General features: G+C 37.0%; 1 protein-coding gene and 1 pseudogene across 2 annotated transcripts in view; one reads left to right on the top strand and one right to left on the bottom strand.

Annotated features, from left to right (window-relative positions):
* ZFAND3 (zinc finger AN1-type containing 3) overlaps positions 1–22,348 on the bottom strand; it is a 329,390-nt gene that overhangs the window by 228,104 nt on the left and 78,938 nt on the right. The window lies entirely within an intron of this gene.
* LOC101050826 (AP-4 complex subunit sigma-1 pseudogene) lies at positions 1,891–2,687 on the top strand (annotated as a pseudogene).

The raw sequence follows: 22,348 nt of genomic DNA, 5'->3' as shown, positions 1-22,348 counted from the left end.
GGAGTTTGTGAAAGGGTCAGGACACCACACCTACACTGAAGCTAGATAAGGAATGGTTGAAAGGTGACAGCAGAAAATAAACTGCTTTCCTTATTCCCAGTCCAATGCTCATTGACAAGTAAAGTTCAAAGTTCAAAATATTCATTTCCTAACTATTTTAATCATTCATCACAAAATACAATATTGATGAGAGTTTGTAAGAGAAAATTCTCTGGTTATAACTCCCGCCAAAAAAAGAAAAAGAAAAACAAAACAAAACAAAACAAAACAGAAGGGAACTCAAAACAGGAGGGAACTCAAGAGTACATCTTTTCTATCTCTGCCCCAAAGACTTAAAGTATTCATTTTCTACAATCACCAGAGATTCTATTGCTTCTTCTGGATCATATTTTACTGCCCCCGTAATCATAAATTTCTAATGCCTAACACATACTCCTCCCACTGTTGTAAACGTCCTTATAATTATGTCATCAGGGTAAAAACAGTAGCTACAGGGGTAGTGTTAAGAGCAATCACCTGGGAAGAAAGGGCTTAGCTTGAAGGTGGAACCTCACAACTGGGTTTAGTCACCCATTAAAATAAAGTGAGTTATTTAGACCAGTGACCACTAACATTCTATAAATCTATAATCACACAATGACATCACAAATGATCCCGTTATCCTTGAGAGATACATTTCAAGACTCCCAGCAGAAGCCTGAAATCATGGGTAGTACTGAACTCTATATATATTGTGTTCTTCCGACACAAAAAGATTTCCTAATTTATAAATCAGACACAATAAAAGATTAACAACAATAATTAACAGAACCGTTTTAACACTGTATCAGCATCACTACATTTGTGCTTTGGGGTCACTATTAAGTAAAATGGGATTACTTAAACACAAGCACTGAGATACCATGACAGATACCATGACAGTCTGCCTGAAAACCAAGACAGCTACTAACAGGCAAATAGTGCATACAAAGTGTGGATATGCTGGAGAAGGGAATGATTCGCAACCGGGACAGGATAGGGCAGGACTGCATGAGATTCCATCACGCTATTCAGAATGATGTGCAACTTAAAGCTTATGTTTATTTCGGGAGTTTTCCATTTAATACTTTTATACCATGGTTGACTACAGGTACCAGAAACTGCAGAGTGTGAAAACATGGAAAAAGGGAGACCACTGCAATTATACATCACATATATTGTTTCACAGCACTGTAGTTTACCACACTTTGCAGGTATTGCACTTTTTACAAGTTGAGGGTTTATGGAAACCCTGCATTGAGAAAGTCTTTGTTCCAACAGCATGTGTTAACTTCATATCTGTTTCACATTTAGATAAAGTTCGCAATATTTCAAACATTTTCATTATTATTATATCTACAATGGTGATCTATAATCAGCATCTTTAATGTTACTAGTCATTGTTTTGGGACACCATAAACTATGTCCTTACAAGCCAGCAAACTTTCTTAAGCTAAAAAAAAAAAAAGAAAAATAAAAAAACATATAGCGGCCAGGCACAGTGGCTTATGCCTGTAATCCCAGCACTTTAAGAGGCAGATTACCTGAGGTTAGGAGTTTGAGACCAGCCTGACCAACATGGTAAAACCCTGCCTCTACTAAAAATAAAGAATTAGCCAGGTGTGGTGGCATATGCCTGTAATCCCAGATACTCAGGAGGCTGAGACAGGAGAATCGCTTGGACCCAGGAGGCAGAGGTTGCAGTGAGCTGAGATCCCATCATTATACTCCAGCCTGGGCAACAAGAACAAAACTTGGTCTCAAAAAAAATACATATATATATTTTTTAAGTTAAAAAAAAACAACAGATACTAAAAGCCAAAATGGCTGCCCTGAGGAGGCCCACACAGTGTAGCTAGTGAAGGCTGGGGAGCAAGCTTCTGCGGGAAAGAGGGAGGAGAACTCCAGGAAAGCCGCTGAGAAGACTATCACACCCCGAGTAGCACAGGTTCCAATTACAGCCATCCCTTATATAACTTTTAAACTATATTTGGAAAAATACTGGCCAAGAAAGAAAAATGATAAAATTTTTCCTCATGGTGAATAAACAAGGGCAGACGCGACTTTCTAAGTACTACGAACATGTGGATGTTAATAAGCGTACGCTTCTGGAAACAGAAGTCACAAAGAGCTGTCTCTCTCGATCCAATGAACAATGCTCTTTCATTGAACATAAGGATTTTAAGCTGATATATCGGCAGTATGCAGCTCTCTTCATTGTGGTTGGAGTTAATGACACTGAGAACGAGATGGCTATTTATGAATTCATTCATAACTTTGCGGAAGTTTTAGGTGAGTATTTCAGCCAAGTGAGTGAATCAGATATAATGTTTAATTTAGATAAAGTACACATCATTTTGGATGAGATGGTGTTAAATGGCTGCATTGTGGAAACTAACAGGGCAAGAATTCTTGCCCCTCTACTAATTCTTGATAAGATGTCAGAAAGCTGAAAGGAAGTCTCTTTCGGACAACATGGATTTATCAGAAATAGACAGGGTTTTGCCACGTTGTCCAGACTGGTTTCGAACTCCTGCGCTCCCGTGATCCACTTGCCTCCACCTCCCAAAGTGTTGGATTTACAGACCTGAGCCACACTGCACCCAGCCTTTTATGCCACATTTTAAAGGGTTTGCTTATTAATATGCTTACTGTTAATAAAATTTAGTTCAAAGTTAAAAAAAAAAATAGCCTCAGGGGAGAGTGCAAATGCAGTCTCCCACTACCACAAATTATGCAGTCAAGTTTCACACATTTGTGAAAACTGCAGGAGCAAACTTCATCAATAAATGCTATGTGTGTTCTGATCACTCTGCCAATTGGCCATGCCTCCATCTCTCTCCCATTTTCTTGGGACAATATTAAAATTAGGCCAATAATGCTACAATGTCCTCTAAGTGTTCAATGGGGAAAAAAAACAGTATCACACGTCTTTTTCTTTAAATCAAAAACTAGAAATGATTAAGCTTAATGAGAAAGGCATGTTGACAGCCAAGAAAGGCCTAAAGCTAGGCCTCTTATGTCAGTTAGCCAGGTTGTGGATGTAAAGCAAAGGTTCTGAAGGGAAATTTAAAATGCTACTCCAGTGAACACACGAATGATAAGAGGGTGAAATAGCCTTACTGCTTCTATGGAGAAAATTTTAGTGATCAAGAGAGAAGATCAAACCAACCACAATATTCCCTTAAACCCTAATACTAATCCAGAACAAGAACCTAACTCTCTTCAATTCTATGAAGGCTGAGAGAAATGAAGAAGTTGCAGAAAAGAAGTCTGAAGATGGCAGAGGTTGGTTCATGAAGTTTTAAAAAAGCTATCTCGATAACAAAAATGCAAGGTTAAGCAGCAAGTGCTGTTGTACAGCTGCAACAAGTTATCCAAAAGGTCTAGCTAAAATGAAGGTGGCTACACTAAACAGATTTTCAGTGTCAATGAAACAGACTTGTACTAGAAAATGATGCTACATAGGACTTTACAGCTAGAAAGGATAAGTCAGTACCAGGTTTCAGTGTTTCAAAGAATCAGCTGATTCTCTTGTTAAGGACTAAGGCAGCTGGTGACTTTAAGCAGCCAGTGATCATCTGCTATTTCAAAAATCCTAGGGCCCTTAAGAATTATGTGTCATACCTGTGATCCCAGTGATCCCAGCACTTTGGGAGGCCACGGCAGGCTGATCACTTGAGACCGGGATTTTGAAATCAGCCTGGCCAGTATCTGTAATCCCATCTCTACTAAAAACACAAAAATTACCCAGGTGTGGTGGTGCACACCTGTAATCCCTGCTACTCAGGTGGCTGAGATATGAGAATTTTTTGAACACAGGAGGAAGAGGTTGCAGTTAGCCAAGACTACACCACTGCATGCACTCCGGCACCCCAGCCTGGGTGGCAGAATGAGACCCTGTCTCAAAAACAAAACAACAACAACAAAACTATGCTAAATCTACTCTGTCTGTGCTCTAGAGACAGAACAACAGGGTATGAAGATAGCACAGCTGTTTACAGGATGGTTTACTGAATATTTTAAGCTCACTGTTGAAAACTACTGCTCAGAAAAAAGATTCCTTTGAAAACACTACTGGCTCACTGACAACGCACAAGGGTCACCCATGGGCTCTGAAGGAGATGTACAAGAAGATGAATGTTGTTTTCATGCCTGCAAACACAAGATCCATTCCGCAGCCCACAGATCAAGGAATCATTTCAGTTTTCAAGTCTTATTAAGAAATACATTTCATAAGAACATAGCTGCAGGCCAGGCGCAGTGACTGACACCCACAATCCCAGCACTTTGGGAGGCTACGGTGGGCAGATCACTTAAGGTCAGGAGTTTGAGACCAGCCTGGTCAACATGGCAAAACCCTATCTCTACTAAACATACAAAACAAAAATTAGCTGGGCATAGCGGGCTGCACCTGTAGTGCCGCCTATTCAGCAGGCTGAGATAGGAGGAGAATCGCCTGAACCTAGGAGGTGGAGGTTGCAGTGAGCCAAGATTGCGCCATCGCACTCCATCCCGGGCAACAAGAGTGAAACTCCCATCTCAAAAAAAAAAAAAAAGAATATAGCTGCCATAGACCGTGATTCCTCTGATGGATCCTGGCAAAGTAAACAGAAAATTTTCTGTAAAGGACTCAACATTCTAGTTGCCCTTAAGAACATTTTTGATTCATGGGAAGAGGTCAAAAGAGCCACATTCACAGGAGTTTGGGAGTTGTTTCCAACTCTCATGGATGGTTCTGAGGGGTTCCAGATTTCAGTGGAGGAAATAACTGCAGATGTGGTACAAACGGCAAGAGAACTAAAATCAGAGGTAGAGCCTGAAGATGTGACTGAATCAGTGCAATGTCATAATGAAATCAAAATGAATGAGGATTTGATTCTTACGAATGAGTAATGAAAATGGTTTCTTGAGATAGACTCTAGTCCTGGTGAAGATGTTGTAAACACTGTTGAACAAACAAAGAATTTAGAGTATTACATAAACTCAGCTGATAAAGCAGCAGTAGGGTTTGAGAGGATTGACTCCAATTCTGAAAGGAGTTCTGCTGTGGGTAAAATGCTATCAAACAGCATTACATTCTATAGAGAAATCTTTCATGAAAAAGAGGCAACTGATGCAGAAAACTTCATTGTTGTCTTATTTTAGGAACTTGCCAGAGATGCCAGAGACCCCACTCAGCCTTTGGCAACCACCACCTTGATCAAGGCAAGATCCTCCACCAGCAAAAAGCTGTGCTTCACTCAAGGTTCAGATGACTGTTAGCATATTTTTAACCCAAAGTATATTTTAATTAAAGTATGTCTATTTTTTAGACATAATGCTATTTTACTTAACAGATTACAGTATGGTATAAACAAAACTTTTATATGTACTCGGAAACTAAAACATTTGTGTAACTTGTGCTATGCTGTGGTGGTCAGGAACAGAAACTGCAATATCTGCAAGACAGATATTGTATAATATCTGTATCATCTACTAAGAAAATTATTAAACTTCCTCCTATTTCTAAGTTAAGTATCTACTAAAACATTCAGCTACAGGACTATTTACTAGTTTTTCAGTTTTCTCACTCAGGACATTTGCTTGCACTGTGAAGGTCTAACACCAAATACAGTGAAGCCCTGTAATTTCCATAAGCACCATTCCAATTACATGACTTCTTACCAATGATTTTGAATTCAAAACCATTATCCACTTAACAATGACCCACAACACTCGGACCAACTACAAAAGCGTTATCAATGACCATTATTTAACTGGTGTTCTCAGCACTTTGGGATACTTTGCACTATTCATGTGTAGTACAAAAACTACTCCCATACCTAACTTCAACAACTATTTACTTTCCTTAAGAAAATTATCTTGCCATACGTATATTCATCAACTTTCCTAAACCATAAGGTATTCTGAAATTTAATCAACTTTTCTATTGAGCCATCTATATATCAATTAAATACCATTTCACAATCTTAATGAGCATACTCTGTGTGCCACCATCTGGTGGAAGTATTTAGAAGCAGTGGCATCAGGATCCATCTGACATAATTCAACCCAGAGTGCATGGTCCCCCTCCTCAGTGCTGGGGCCTGGTGCTGAGCCATGGCTAATTGTTCTCAGAGGATCTAGATAATCCTAGGTCAATCCATCTTCTTAGCCATAAAATTGGCCACCTCTCACAAACATCTGCTATCTATACCATCACACACACACACGAGAAAACACTGTAAGCTGGCCAAAAAACAGACCTATAGCAACCAACTTACAGTAGGCACCCTAAGAATCTGCATCATACTCCTCTTCAAAGAAAGTAGCATTAAATTTTCTTGGCAACACTCTACTCAACTGACTATAGCAGGCATCCCCAAACTTTTTACACAGGGGGCCAGTTCACTGTCCCTCAGACCATTGGAGGGCTGCCACATACCGTACTCCTCTCACTGACCACCAATGAAAGAGGTGCCCCTTCCTGAAGTGCGCAGGGGGCTGGATAAATGGCCTCAGGGGCCTCAGAGGGCCACATGCAGCCCGCGGGCCATAGTTTGGGGACTCCTGGACTATAGTGACCTATGCTAGTGAGACCCCCCCCCACCAGCCCCCGCCATAAAACAGACTGACATAACCACAGATTACCAAATGCCATTTCAGGCAGTAGAGCTATTTTCCAATATACAAGCACATCTCCACACCTACCTGTTGAACTGAATGACTATCAAGAACCAGTGGTTTGTGTTTCCAAATCTGCCTTATAATTATGCCTGTTCTGTTAACTGTAGATAATTTAATTAGTTACAACCCAAACCAGTAAGTGCAAAAAGGATGTTATTATTTCTATGAAATCTGTGTTGACTGCTTTGAACAGATCAAAAGACATACTGCTAAGCATGGCCAAGACAACTTAAAGACTGGGATACAAACCATAAAAATCTGGAAAGATGGCCGGGCGCGGTGGCTCACGCCTGTAATCCCAGCACTTTGGGAGGCCGAGGCGGGTGGATCACGAGGTCAGGAGATTGAGACCATCCTGGTCAACATGGTGAAACCCCATCTCTACTAAAACTATACAAAAAAAATTAGCTGGGCATGGTGGTGTGTGCCTGTAATCCCAGCTACTCAGTAGGCTGAGGCAGGAGAATTGCCTGAACCCGGGAGGCGGAGGTTGCGGTGAGCCGAGATCACGCCATTGTACTCCAGCCGGGGTAACAAGAGCGAAACTCCGTCTCAAAAAAAAAAAAAAAAAATCTGGAAAGATTATACAAAGAAAAGGAAACAGTCAACAGAGTAAAAACACAACCTACAAAATGAAAGAGTATGTGCAAACCATACTTCTGATGACCATACTTCTTTGAACATCTAAAATATATAAGGAACTCAACTCAACAGCAAGAAAAGAGATAACCCAATTTTTAAAATAGTCAAATGACCTGAAAGAGACATTTCCCAAAAGATGACATACAAATAGCCAACAGATACACGAAGAAGTATTCAACATTAATAATTGCCAGCGAAATGCAAATTAAAACTGCAATGGGACTAGTATCACCTCACTCCTGTTAGATGGCCATTATCCAAAAAGACAAGAGATAACCAGTGTTGGCAAAGATGTGGGGGAAAAAGAAACCCTTATACACTACTGATTGGAATTAGTACACCCAGGATGTTAAACAGTATATTAAAATTATAAATAGAACTACCAGTGGAATTGATCCAGCAATTCCACTTCTGGGTATACATCCAAAGGAATGGAATCAGGATGCTGGAGAGATACCTATACTCCCATGTTCACTGCAGCATTATTCACAATAGCCATGACAGAAAATCAACCTAAGTGCCCATTAATGGAACAATGGATAAAATGTGACATACATACACAAAATAATTACTATTAAGCCTTAAAAGGGAAGGAAATTCTTTCATTTGTAAAAACATGGATGAACCTGGAGGACCTCATGTTAAGTGAAATAAGCCAGACAGAAGACAAATACCACATGATCTCACTTATGTCCAGAACGTAAAACAGTCTAACTCATAGAAACAGAGAGCAGAATGGGGGGTTAGGGATATGTTTATCAAAGGATATAAAATTTCAGTTAGGAGGATTAAATCCATCCTATGGTGATTATAGTTAGTAATAATTTATTGTATACTTGAAAATTGCTAAGAGATTTTAAATGTTCCTACTCCCCAAAAAATGTTAGATGTGTGAGGTGTTAGTCTGATTTAGCCACTACAATGTATACATGTATCAAAACATCATGTTCTACACCATAAACATACACAATTTATATTTATCAAATTAAAAAAGTTTTAATTAAAATATTTTATAAAATCACTGCTTCACAAATGTCTTTAAATTCTCATGCCAATGAAAGAAAAACTGGACATTAATTAACAATTACTTAGGCACTTTCACGTCAGTTACCAGCAGGATTAAATGAATTAATCATCTTAAACCAGTATGTGCTTGACAACTGCTGACTCACTGGTATTATCTGCATTTTACAAATGAGGAAACTAAGGCACAGAACTGTCAAGTAACTTGCCTTGGTTCACATGCTAGTAAGAGGAAGGAATGAGGGTTGCAGCCCAGGAGGCCTGGTCTCAGAGGCCACATTTCTACTAGGTTAAACTATCACAGACAATGTATTATTTGTGTGGCTTATGCAGAAACAGTGTATGGTTCTCAAATCAGTTGACTGATATGCAAAGAAAAAGTCTTAGACCTACATTTAAAATGCAAACCATGTAAATTTATGTTTTAAATTAAACATTGAAATTGCCTTTTAAGATTCCATGCTTTAACATGTTCTTTTACTTACCTATCAGTTTTATCAATTTGAGTAACAGACTTCTGCTGTACCTTTCCCATATTCTGGGGTAAGCCAGTCATAAATCACAAAAATAAGAGCAAAGAGCTTCACATTAATTACTGATATTATTGACATGCCATATTCTCTTTTCCCAGGAAAAGAAATAAAAGTATTTACAGGCTTAAATGTGACATTCTGAGATTCTACCCATGATTAATCAGTACAACTATAGTCCAAGCAATTTCAGAAATGCAAAGGACAAAACAGGAAATTCCACCAAAAGCTTTAGTGAAACACCAAAAAAAATAATTCCAAACAAAATTCTTAACATGCAGAAATAAATCTAGGTCAGGCGTGGTGGCTCATGTCTGTAATCCCAGCACTCTGGAAGGCTACAGCAGGTGGATCACCTGAGGTCAGGAGTTTAAGAAGAGCCTGGCCAACACTTTGAAACCTCAACTCTACTAAAAATACAAAAATTAGCTGGGCATGGTGGCACACTCCTATAGTCCCAGCTACTAGGGAGGCTGAGGCAGGAGAACTCCTGGAACCTGGGAGGCAGAAGTTGCAGTGAGCTGAGATCTTGCCACTGCACTCCAGCCAGGTCAGGGCAACCGAACAAGACTCTCTGAAAAAGAGAAAAAGAGAGAAAGCAAGAACGAAAGAATACAAGAATGCAAGCAAACGAAGCAAGAAAAAAAGTCAATCTAGTTTTGTCAGGTGAGTATCTATGAAGAAAGTCTTCCATCTTAATGGAGTCCATTATCTCTACCATCTTGTTGATTGCTAAAGTGCAATCGAGTATCACTGTAAAATCAAAAGCAACTTCTAAAACAAAATTCATCTCCACACTTACTACCATAATAAATTCCTAAGTAAATTCTTCTCTGAAAGAGTTAAGTATAAACTACAATGTAACAAGTCAATAAGACATGTGCTATGTATTTACCCAAGAACAGAAACCTAAGGAGACCATGTTAAATGTCTTTTCAACTAGTACACAACTTAGGAAATTATTTTTTAAAACGTTCTCCCAATACAGTAATTATTTCAAGGGAACTGAAACAATCAGATAAAAGGTTACTGATGAGCAAGATCCCATACGGATTCAAAGTTTCATCCTACAAATTGCTTAATACAAAGAGAAAGTAATACCTTTAGAATCTGGCATTCAACACCTCTAAGCAAGTGATCAAACTTTTCTACCAAGAAAGGGGACAATTTGACATTATGTTCACACTAATGGCAATGTACATTTATGTTTTACATTCAAATAAAGCATTTAAGATATTTTTGATTCATGCTATAAGTCACTTTTTCACTTCACTGATGTGCTAAAATGTACACTACCTCACCTTAATATTAAGAATCTCTGTCAAAATGCTTAACCTAAAACAAATCATTAAAAAACAATGAGACAAATCTAAATAAAATATGGAATGCTTTTATTCTTCCAAACCTCACTGACAGGACAAACAGAAAGGGAACTGTTCTAGATTAAGAGAGACTAAGAGAAATATCAAACCAACTGTGATCCACAAATCATTTTGGAATGTCACATTAGAAAGGGGGTGTGAGAACTACAGAAGACATTTCTGGGACAACTAGTTAAGTTTCAATATGGACTATAAGGTAGTTGACATGAGATTACTGCTAATTTTCTTAAATGTGATAAATAGTTTTGTGGTTATGTATATGAATGTCCTCATTCTTAGGAAATTCATGCTGAAACACGTAAGAGATAAAGTGTAATATCTACAAATGGTTTTGGAAAAGGTGTATTTATAGAAAAAGGCAAAGTACAGTAGGAAAATGTTAATAGTAAATATAGGTAAGGAGTATATGAGTATTTCTTATACCACTTATTTCCGTCTTTCTTCGGGGTTTAAATTTTTCAAAATAAAAAGCTGAAAGAGGAGGTCCTCACAAAGACTTGTACAAGAATGTTCATTATGCATAATAGCCAAAAACTAGAAATGATCCAAATGTCAATCAACTAGTAAATGGATAAATAAAATGTGGTATTAACCACAGAATGAAGTACTACTCAGCAATAAAAAAGAACTACAGATACATGCTACAACACAGATGAACCACAAAAACATGTTCAGTGAGAGAAGCCAGTCTCAAAAGACTACAAACTATGATTTCACTTATGTGAAATACTCAGAAAAGGCAAATCAAGAGTAATAGAAAGCATTAGTGTTCACCAAGGGGGTGGAAGCAAGGCTTCCAAAGACCTGAAGAAAACCTTCCAGAATGATAGACATGTCCTAATACTGCACTGCGTCAGTTCTGGTACAGTTGTGTAAGTTTTTTAACAATCACTCAACTATAAACAGTTAGAACAGGTTGTTAATTATACCTCAGTAAAGCTATCAAAAAAAGTGGTGAGAGGAACATTCTATAATCTGAAAACAAAAATCAACGTAACACAATCATATTTTAGAAAGAAATAAATCTGATAATTTGTTAGTGCAGACAGGGAGTCAGTGCAAGCACAGAATCAGGCATCAGGCTAAGCTATAAAAGAGTTATATTTCTACAAAAAAATACATTAAAATGAAACATCCAATAAAAGTTTACTTAAAAAGTAATATACTCCACTCCTTTATTTTATATTCCAAAATACATTTTTTATTACCAAGTATATATTTTCAAATAAGGTCCCTAGAGAAGAATACATAAATTAATTTCACAATCAAAAAACTGCTTTCAACAACAAAAAGACAACCCAATTAAAAAGTGGGCAAAGCACTTAAACAGCCATTTCTTCAAAGACAATATACGAGTGGTCAAAAAGCACAGGTAAAGATGCCTGTCATTAGACATCAGCAAAATGCAAATCAAAACCATATCAAGATACACTTCATCTACTAGGATGGCTATAAAATTTTAAAAAAAAAAAAAAAGAAGAAGAAAACAGAAAATGTGTTGGCCAGTATGTGGAGCAACTGGAACCCCCATATATTACCAAAGGAGTGTAAAATGGTGCAGCCACTATGGAAAACAGTTTGGAGTTTCTCAGTAAGTTAAACACAGAATATCACATGACCTAGCAATTCCACACCCATGTGTATACCCAAAAAGAAGTGAAAATAGATGTTCAAACAAAACTTATATAAGCATGTTTATGGCAGCTCCACTCACACAGCCAAAAGGTGGAAGGAACTCAAATGTCCATCAACTGATTAATGGATAAACAAGGCTGTTATATCCATACAATGGAATGTTAATCAATCATTTTTTTTAAAATGGAAGTTATGCAGTGACGACACATACATCAACACAGATAAACCCGGAAAACATTATCCGGTGAAAATAATCATTTTGTATTATCTCACTCATTTATAAAAGAGACTAAACAGGCAAATCCATAAAGACAAAAAATAGATTAGTGGCTGCAAGGGGACCCAGAGAAATGAATAGGAAGTGACTCCTCAATGTGTACAGGTCTCCTATTACCCATTTAGGGTAATAAAAATGTTCTCAAAGTAGATAGTCATGACTGCACAATACTGACTGTACTAAATACCACTGAATAGTTTTCTTTGAAATGGTTAAAACTGTTTAAAATGATGTATTTTGTAAGGATTATATCATAATTCAAAAATAAAACTCTACCTGTGGATGTACAACATTTTAAACTTGAACTTAATTACTATTTTTCTACCTCTTTTGGCTTTTACGTATACCATAGATTGTATTATAGTTATGTCAAAATATTAAACATTTACAGAACACTTGCTACACTGCTACAAACAAGATAGATGCTAGAAACTTTTTTGAATTTAATCCTAAAAAAACGATAAGGTAGGTAGGTATTATCATCCTCATCTATGCTTAAGAATTCATGACTGAGAGAAATGAGACAACTTGACTAACAAAAGGTACACCCTAACGTTTTTAAGATTAACTCAAATATAAAAGGGAATAAACTAAATGATTTCTAAGGTACCTTCCAGTAATACAATCCTACGAATACGCCATATTAAAAAAAACATATCATTCCCCAAAATCTCCTGACAGTAACTTTCCAGTGAAATATATGAACAGAAAGTCAACACTAGTCCTAAAAGATGTTTAGTATAACACATGTTGGCATTTCTTTCCTTCTACCAGTATAAGACAATTATTAATTATCTTGCTGGTTACCACTTCCAGAGAACCCAAAACGTCCAAGGTAATTGCCACCAAATTTCAAAGTAAATCATGAAAGGTGGGGAGGAAAGAAACTGTATGTAAATATCCATGGAAAGGAAATTATTAAAAAATACAGATTCCTAGCCTCCCCAACCCCAGGATCTAGTGAATGAAAATCTTTGGGTCAATGCCCAAGAATGCTTACATTTTCTGGAAAGTCCAAGTGGGCAGCCTAGTTTGAGAATTGCCACAGGAAAGTAAAATGTATATTTAGTCAAATAGGACATACAAGCCCGGTCAAACTATTGATTTTGGAGTATAAGAGTACAGGATTTATAATCTAGTTATGATGTCAGAACTTTTTACTGTACACCGACATTTCAAAGGACATGATTCTACCCAAAATGTACTTCAATCTTTGCATTAATTTATTCATGATATTCAACATATCAAATTGTACTTGCATTACCTTTAAGAAATCTTTTAGTGAACAATTCCAACTGCTCATATGCACAGACGTATTATGTGAAATACATACATGTATACACTAGAAGCCTTACACAACATGTAGCAGGATTCCTGACAATCTAACCCCAAATAGTTTTTAAATAAACAAACACAAGTAAATCCAACATTTACTGACATTCACATTATGTGCCAGGCACTGTTCCAGGTGCTATGAATATAGCCAAGAGCAAGACATATTCTCACATACTTATTATTAGCAGTGGCATGAGTCACTAAGCAGGCTACTAGGGAAGTAATCACCCCTTTTCACAATTTTCCTTATTTTGCTTTTAGAAGTGAACATTCTGGTTCATCCTTGCCTGGGTCATTAGACGATTCTCGCTTTGTCACATCAATCCCTTTAAATTCCAGTTTTCATTTTACATGGGGAAAATGTACATTCAGGCAGCCTCCACCACTATTGCAAAGCAACTGGAAAATCCCAGAAACCACATTTCCATTGGGCTGAGTCTTTCCAATATGCCTAATAATGATACTTTATGACCTAGAAGTTCCAATGAATTGGTAGTAAGAAAACATTGATTTGCTTCAGTGGCACTGTAATTGGAATGGTGATTAAATGCATCATCTTAAATTTACCCCGGGCCTTTTCCAGTGTAGCAAATATAAAATGAGCTATCAGCATCAGCAGAGCCTAAACCACTCCTTCCTTCTAAAATGGTACTTCCCTGCGTGTCAAAGGTGGTATGATGGAACTTCCCCGTTAATAATCAGGTGGCATAACATGACAAACTGTATATACCCACACGGGCTTCTAGAGGATGCACACTGTCCGACATGGTTTATTCTATTTAGGAACTTGGGACACCCTTATGTATGTCAGAGCAGCACATTTGCACCCCTATAGTTAATGATCTGTCAGCATTTCCATTATAAAGCAATTTTCAAAGGTTTATTGCTTAGCTGAAGAATTTGCTCTGAGCTGAAATCTGGCATTCCAGAAAAGCAAAAACTGTAGGTTATGGTTGTTTATTCCCTTCCAAGTAGGCCAAGTAGTTTGTTGGTTTGTTTTGTTTTTAAAGAAAATCTATCCCTTTATTTCAGAATTTCCTCATATAGCCCTTTGAGAATAGCAACAGAACAAAAATCTCTCACCTCATAAATGGACTATTGTTTAGAATAGCAGCTAGCAACTTACAAGGTACAGAGCATAGATTCCAACTTATTTATAGAAAACCATTTTTAAAATGCAAGCATTTTTTTTATGAACTACATGTCTAAAAATGTTTATCAGTTCTACCTTAGTTATGATTAAATTATTCATGCTATTAGAATACATGCTCTGCCACTGATATTAAAATCAATGGATGACTTTGAAATTCTCAATCATTAAACCTCCTTTATCCCTCCTACCCAGGAACGACAGACTACTGACCTAATGTGAATGCTACATAGTCTCTCTATTCCATCTTACTCTACTAGTTAAAGGGAATATGCGCTGTAAGTAAAAGCTTGGTAGCAAGAAAGGTGATACAGTAGATAGGAAAAGCTTTGAAAGAAATTTAGAAAATTCAGAGAATGGATGATTAGCCCCTGAATGACAAAGTTCCCAGAAATCTAGTGGTAATCTAGATGACTGGTAAATTAGTGATAAACAATTTTATTCAATCTCTGGAAACTATTCTACTAGTCTGAAAGCTTGCCAGAACAGTTCATGTGTCAAAAAAGAAATAAAATATTCCTTTGTATTTTGTTGTTGACTCTAACTGGAAAGTTTACATATTTACACTTTAAATTATAGGATTTTTCAATTATACAGATAATTATAATTCTGATACAACTCTACCCAATAAATAAAGGCGTTGTAACAAAAAATTGGTTTTCTAAGCTTAAAAATTCTCATTATATGCCAATAAAGACCCTCTAAACATTCAAGACTGGTGATCAAGGCAACCTTTTAAAAATGAATACTTTTTAGAGACGTGTAAGGATTCATCTTAAATTACTGCACACAGCTTGATATGCTTTGCCAACTTTCCAGCTTTATGTTACTCTGAAATTATTACTATTTACAATCATCTATGAAACTACTTCCAAACTAAGTAAGGACACAGGGTAATGTTTCTAAAATGTCAAGTAAATGGGACCTGGCCAGTGCAGTGGTTCATGACTATAGGTCCCAGCTCCCTGGAAGACTGAAGCAGGAGAATCACTTGAGCCCAGAAATTCAAGTCCGGCCTGGGCAACACAGTGAGAAATCATCTTTTAAAAAATAAAATAAGTAAAAGAAACTTGCATCTCTACCTAAAAAGAAAAAGTCTATATTCAATTAAAATTATTTTTTAAAAAAAGGATATGGGATCTAATTCATGATTACAGCTATTGGAAACAGATAAGGAAGCACCAGACAAGAACTAGAAGGGTCTAACACATCTGAAAAGATAATAAACAAAACTTTCTTTTATGATTTTTACTAATGTTATATTTGCTTTTGTTTGTTGTTGTTTTTGCTGTTTTGAGACAGGGTCTCACTCTGTCACCCAGGCTCATGTGCAATGCCATCTCAGTTTACCACAGCTGCAGTCTCAATTTCCTGAGCTCAAGCAATCCTCCCACCACAGCCCCAGAGTACCTGGGACTACAGGTGTGCACCACCATGCCCAGCTAATTATTTATTTATTTTTTTTTGGTAGAGACAGGGTTTCATCATGTTCTGCAAGCTGGTCTTAAACTCCTGGGCTCAAGCAATCCTCCTGCCTCCGCCTCCCAAAGTCCTGGGATTACAGGAGTGAGCCACTGCACCCAGCCATAATGCTATTATATTCTTTTTATAACAAACATTTTTATATTGAGATTCCAAATTAACCCCAACTTTACCCTTGGCAGGCAATATCTATACTTTCCAAATATACAAAAATATAATAAAAACAGAATTACCAGAGGACATTCAACAAACTAACAGAATATTTAAAATTAACCCTAAATAGCTGCAAGTGTTACATGTTAATTGGTTTGATATACAGCATCAGAGAACCAAGTAAGGAATTAAGTTACTTTTGACTTTTGCAATTGTGTTAAAGGCCCCAGCAGGAAGATCTCTCTGGTACTTAACCTAAGCACCTGTGAATCCTTTCAGCTTTTGTGAGAGAAATCTCAAGTCAGTCTACTAGTGGTTCAGATGCAAGAAACAGAAAAGCAGCAACCCAGCACATGGCAGTGAGTATCAAACCATCACTCAGCCTCACTGCTTTCATTCAAACGGTTGAAGCCCCTCTAAAAGGCTTAACTGAAACATAGTGGAAATTAGTCATTGATGATTTCATTACCATATTAGAAAAACAAACACATCCCTTTTTTTTTTTTGGAAACGGAGCCTTGCTCTGTCACCAGGCTAGAGTGCAATAGCATGATCTCGGCTCACTGCAACCTCAGCCACCCGGGTACACGCAATTCTCCTACCTCAGCCTCCCGAGTAGTGGGACTACAGGTGTGCGCCACCACACCCAGCTCATTTTTGTATTTTTAGTAGAGACCAGGTTTCACCATGTTGGCCAGGATGGTCTGGATCTCTTGACCTCGTGATCCACCCACATCAGCCTCCCAAAATGCTGGGATTACAGGCATGAGCCACCACGCCTGGCCAACAAATCCTTTTTTGTTGTTACTGAGACAGGTTCTCACTCTGTCACTCAGGCTGGAACACAGTGGCACAATCTCGCAGCCTCAATCTCCTGGGCTCAAGCAATCCTCCTCCTCTCTCAGCCTCCTATGAGTAACTAGGACTACAAGTGTGCGACACCATGTCTGGCTAATTTTTGTATTTTTCAAGAGAAGGGGTTTCACAATGTTGCCCGAGGTGGTCTTGAATTCCTGGGCTCAAATGATCTGCCCACCTTGACCTCCCAAAGTGTCGGGATTTCAAGCGTGAGCTATCATGCCTGGCCAACACAACCTTGTTAATGATTTAAAATAACAGTAAAAGGTTTTGCCGGATTTTATAACTTTTCATTTCTTAGGTATTTACCACCCAAATCTCCCTTGCTTTCTCAGTATGCCCTTTTCCTTCCTTAATATGCTATTAGTAGGAATATATGATTATAGAACCACTTACTACTCATTTCTGAATAAGAAAGCCTGGCCACTGTGAAAGCACCAGAATGAACTGCCAAAAATTGGATGGCTTGCTCCCTTGCTCCCTCACCTCTAACATCACAGGAGCCTATCTTTCAATAAATCTGAATTTATTGCAATAAACTTATTAGAGTTGTTTTGAAAAAAAAAGTCAGTAGGGACAAAAAAGTACTAGTGAAACGTATGCCTCATTCCCGCCCCTGTCTCTCAAACACCTAGTTCCCCTCTATTAGAAGGAACCACCAGTTTCTTGAGATCCTTCCCTAAGGCATATACTATTTTAAAACTCTGAATCTCGGCCCTCCATATTCTGCCTGCATGCTTTATTTTTCTCTTAGTATTGATTACCAACAAGCCTGCCAACGTATTTTCATTATTTGCAATTAAATTATTTTATTCTTGCCCCACCCAAATATGCAACTCCATAAAAGCTCCATGACAAAAACTTCATTAATGTATTTCCAAAGCATGGAATTTCCAATTACTGGAACATAATGAACCTGCGACAAGTATTTGCTGAATGAGTTAATAACCTTCTTACTACAAACATTAGCAACAAGCAAGTAATGTATTCTTTACAAAAAGCGGAGAAAAAAATCTACAGAACTACTGCACTCTACTTAGGAAGGTAGATCAGTTTAAAAGTAATGAAAACTGCAGCAACTTAATATTGCCCATTACTTGATATTAAAATTTTACACTGAATTTCTACACAAAAGGAAGTTTGCTCAAACACCATTTGTAACATTAGTTTCTCCTCTTGAAAATGAAATGTCTTCTGCAAGTCTACTCCAAGGGAGTAAATTTTGAATGGTAATTTGTAATTCTCAGGAGTACTGCAAGGATACTTTGCTATGTAATTTTCTCAGAACACAGTATAAAAGAAGTTATAAATAAAACCTTACGATAATATGGAAGAAATTCCCACACATATGCAGAAAAACCTGTATTGCAAGGGTTTCTGCAGTATTGTTTAAAATAGTTACATAACTAAATAACAGTTAAATAGTTAAAACAAGGTTGGCAATAACATGAATGTCCATAAAAAGAGACTACTTAAAGTACGCTAAATCTATTGGGTATGACACCACCCAAAAGATTTCTACATATACTGATATAAAACAATCTATAAAGCAAGCCACAAGGAGCTGAATAGTATGTATAGTACCAGCCCAAAACATGCACTGTTTAAATGTATAATGGTTAAGCACAATACAAAATGGAAGGATACCCCCACATCAAAAAAAAAGCCTGATTACAAAGGTTGTCCTCAGAGTTATGGAACTGTGGAAGTAGAAAGATGTTTTTCACTGTAAACCATTTTGAGCTGTTTAAACTTTTACCATGTGCATTGGTTGTATTATTTCTTCAAAATAAGGCAATTACAGAATTGTAAATAAATTTTATTTGAAATATGCAAAGATAATAATGAGCATCTAAGCCTAAAATGAGTTAAAATTAGATTAACCCTATTCAAACAACACTTATTTCAAGTATTAGTTTACATATACAATTTAAATACAAATACACATCTAAATTGGACAAAGAAACAATAACTTTGGATCATTAAAGCATTCATGCAACCTCAAAAAAAAATCACAGCACAAAAATAAACAGGCTGGGCACAGTGGCTACTCGGCCACTACTGTTAAAGACTAACAATAGGCCAGGCCCAGTGGCTGATGTCTGTAATCCCAGCACTCTTGAGAGGCTGAGGCAGGCAAATCACAAGGTCAGGAGATCGAGACCATCCTGGCTAACACGGTGAAATTCCTTCTCTACTAAAACCACAAACATTTAGCTGGGCGTGATGGCATGCACCTGTAATTTCAGCTACTTGGGAGGCTGAGGCAGGAGAATCGCTTGAACCCAGGAGGCAGAGGTTGCAGTGAGTGGAGATCACACCACTGCACTCCAATCTGGGTGAGAGAGTAAGACTTCGTTTCAAAAAAAAAAAAAAAAGACTAACAATAACAAGCTAATATCACATTAAAACCAAATTAGAATCATAAAGATTAGTCGTGCCAACATCATTAAAAGAAAAAGGAATCTTACGAATTAGAAATGAAGATGTAAAACTGTCATTATTCATATATAACATGACTGGGTAACACGGAAAGAAATCTATAAACTATTAGAATTAACTAATGAATTCATCAGGGTCACTGAATAAGGTCAACATACAAAAATTAATTTTATTTCTTCATTTAAAGCAATAAACGAGTTAAAAAATGAAATTTAAATCATAGTATTTACCACAGTATCAAAAGACATCAAATACCAAGAAATAAATCTGAAAGATGTACAGAGTTGCTACATTAAAAATTATAAAACACTTCTGAGGGAAATTAAAGACTTATATAAATGGAAATACATAAACTATGTTTATATTCAACAGAATTTCAATGAAAACCATAGCATTTATTTTTAATTGAAATTGACAAACTGAAATTTATACAAAAATTCAAAGGATGTGGAACAGCTAAGACAATAATGAATAATAATTTTTAAAAACCTGAAAGACGGCTAGGCGTGGTGGCTCAGGCCTATAATCCCAGCACTTTGGGAGGCCAAGAAGGGTGGATCACGAGGTCAAGAGATCGAGACCATCCTGGCCAACACAGTGAAACCCCGACTCTAACTAAAAATACCAAAGAAATAATAATAATAACTGGATGCGGTGGCACATGCCTATAATTCCAGCTACTTGGGAATCTGAGGAAGGAGAATCACTCAAACCCAGGAGGCAGAGATTACAGTGAGCCGTCACACCACTGCACTCCACCCTGGGCGACAGAGTGAGACTCTGTCTCAAAAACAACAACAGCAACAAAAACCCTGAAGGATTTATACTGCCAGATATGAAAACCTATCTGAAAGCTACAGCAATAGAGACAGCGTGTCACTGATGCAGAAACAGGCAAACAGACCAATGGAACAGAATTAAAAGCCCAGAAGCAGACCCCATGTGACTTAACATTACCACAGCAAATCACTAGGGCAAACAGTCTTTTCAATAAATGGAGCTGGGTCACCTTGATATCAGCATGGGAAAAAAATGAACTTTCACCATTACTTTACATCACATGTAAATGTGTATAGTAGACCGAAATGGGAAATACAAAACAATAAAACTAGAAGATAAACTAAAGACTGTCTTAACTTTGGAATAGGAAAAGATATCTTAAAACACTAAGATCCTGACCACATAAAACACTGACAGATAACACTGCATTGAAATTGAGAACTTCTGTTCATCAAAACATTAACACTAAGGGAATAAAAAACTCAACCACAGACTGGGAGAAGATAGCTGCAATAAATACACAAGGCGTTTTGTGTGTGTGTGTGTGTGTGTGTGTGTGTGTGTAGGTGTAAAATAAAGAACTATAAATCAATAAGAAGACTGATTCCCAATTCTTTCTGAGCTTGCTGACTACTGACTCCCAATTTAAACTGGACAAAAGACCTGAACAGGCACTTCAAAAATGCAGACAACTATGTGGTCAATAAAAGAATGGAAAACAGTTCAACATCATTAGACATCAAACAATGCAAACTAAAATCAAAATGCCACACCAATATACCTCCATCAGAGGCTAGAAGACTGAAAATATCCGAATACTGGCAAAGGTATGGAACACTGAAATAGTAATGCACTGATGCTGGAAGAGTTAACTGGTAGAGCCACTACCACAAAAGCTAAGCACAGATAACCTATGACTCACCAATTCTCTCCCATGTATATAGTCTTGAAATATATCTTCCAAGAGACATATAAAGCAACATTCAAAGTAACATTATTCCTAACAAAGACTGAAGATAACCCAATGTGTACCCACAAGGGAATAAATCTATAAACTGTTCTGTATTCACATAATGGAATGAGAATTACTACCATATGCAACAACGAAAATGAACCTTACAGACATAATGCTGAGCAAAACAAACCAGACAAGAAGAAGTTCCTATGATTCTAGCTATATGATGTTTAAAACAAGTAAAACTGAAACTATAGCGACAGATCAAAATAATAGTTACCTACAGACAAGGCTTTAACTAGAAGAGGGCAAGAAGGAGCCTACACATGTAAAATATTCCTTACCTTGCTCTAGCTGTTGATTACACAAATATATACATATGTAGATAGAAATATACATTTATAAAAATTTAAATTTAACATCGTATATGTTACTATAGTAAGTCATATCTAAATTTAAAAAGAGGTTATTGTGAACAATATCATGTTAATAAATTTTAAATCTTAAAATTACAGGAGAGAAAAACCAAAACTAAAAAGGATTTTTAAAAATCTAGTGAATCCTACAATGAAAAAGAAAATAAATTCAAAATTTAAAACCTCATTCAAAATGAAGAAAATCTCAGTCTCAGTTGGCTTCACTGGCAATTTCTACAGAGTTAAGAAATAAATCAATCTTAAACATGGCAGAGCAAGAGAAGGAGCACTCATCCACTCACTTGATGAGACCAGCATAACCTTGACAGCAAGACTCAATAATAGGTATTAAACACACACACATAAAACAGAAAGAAAGACAAAAAAAGAAAACAAAGAGACTAGCCTCATTCATGAACACAGATACAAAGAATGTAAATAAAATTTAGCAAACCAAAATGGGCAATAAAAGAACACCATGGAACAATAAAGTTGGGTTTTTTCCTTGGGAATCCAAGGTTAATTTAACACTCAAACATTTATGTAATAGGCCACATTATCAAAATACAGGAGAAAAAAAACTTGAGCATCCAATAGATGG

Source organism: Saimiri boliviensis, chromosome 4, assembly GCF_048565385.1.
Source record: "Saimiri boliviensis isolate mSaiBol1 chromosome 4, mSaiBol1.pri, whole genome shotgun sequence".
NCBI classification, from domain to species: Eukaryota; Metazoa; Chordata; class Mammalia; order Primates; family Cebidae; genus Saimiri; species Saimiri boliviensis.
Note: the sequence above shows the minus strand (reverse complement) of the source record. Positions and strands in the feature narration are given on the sequence as shown.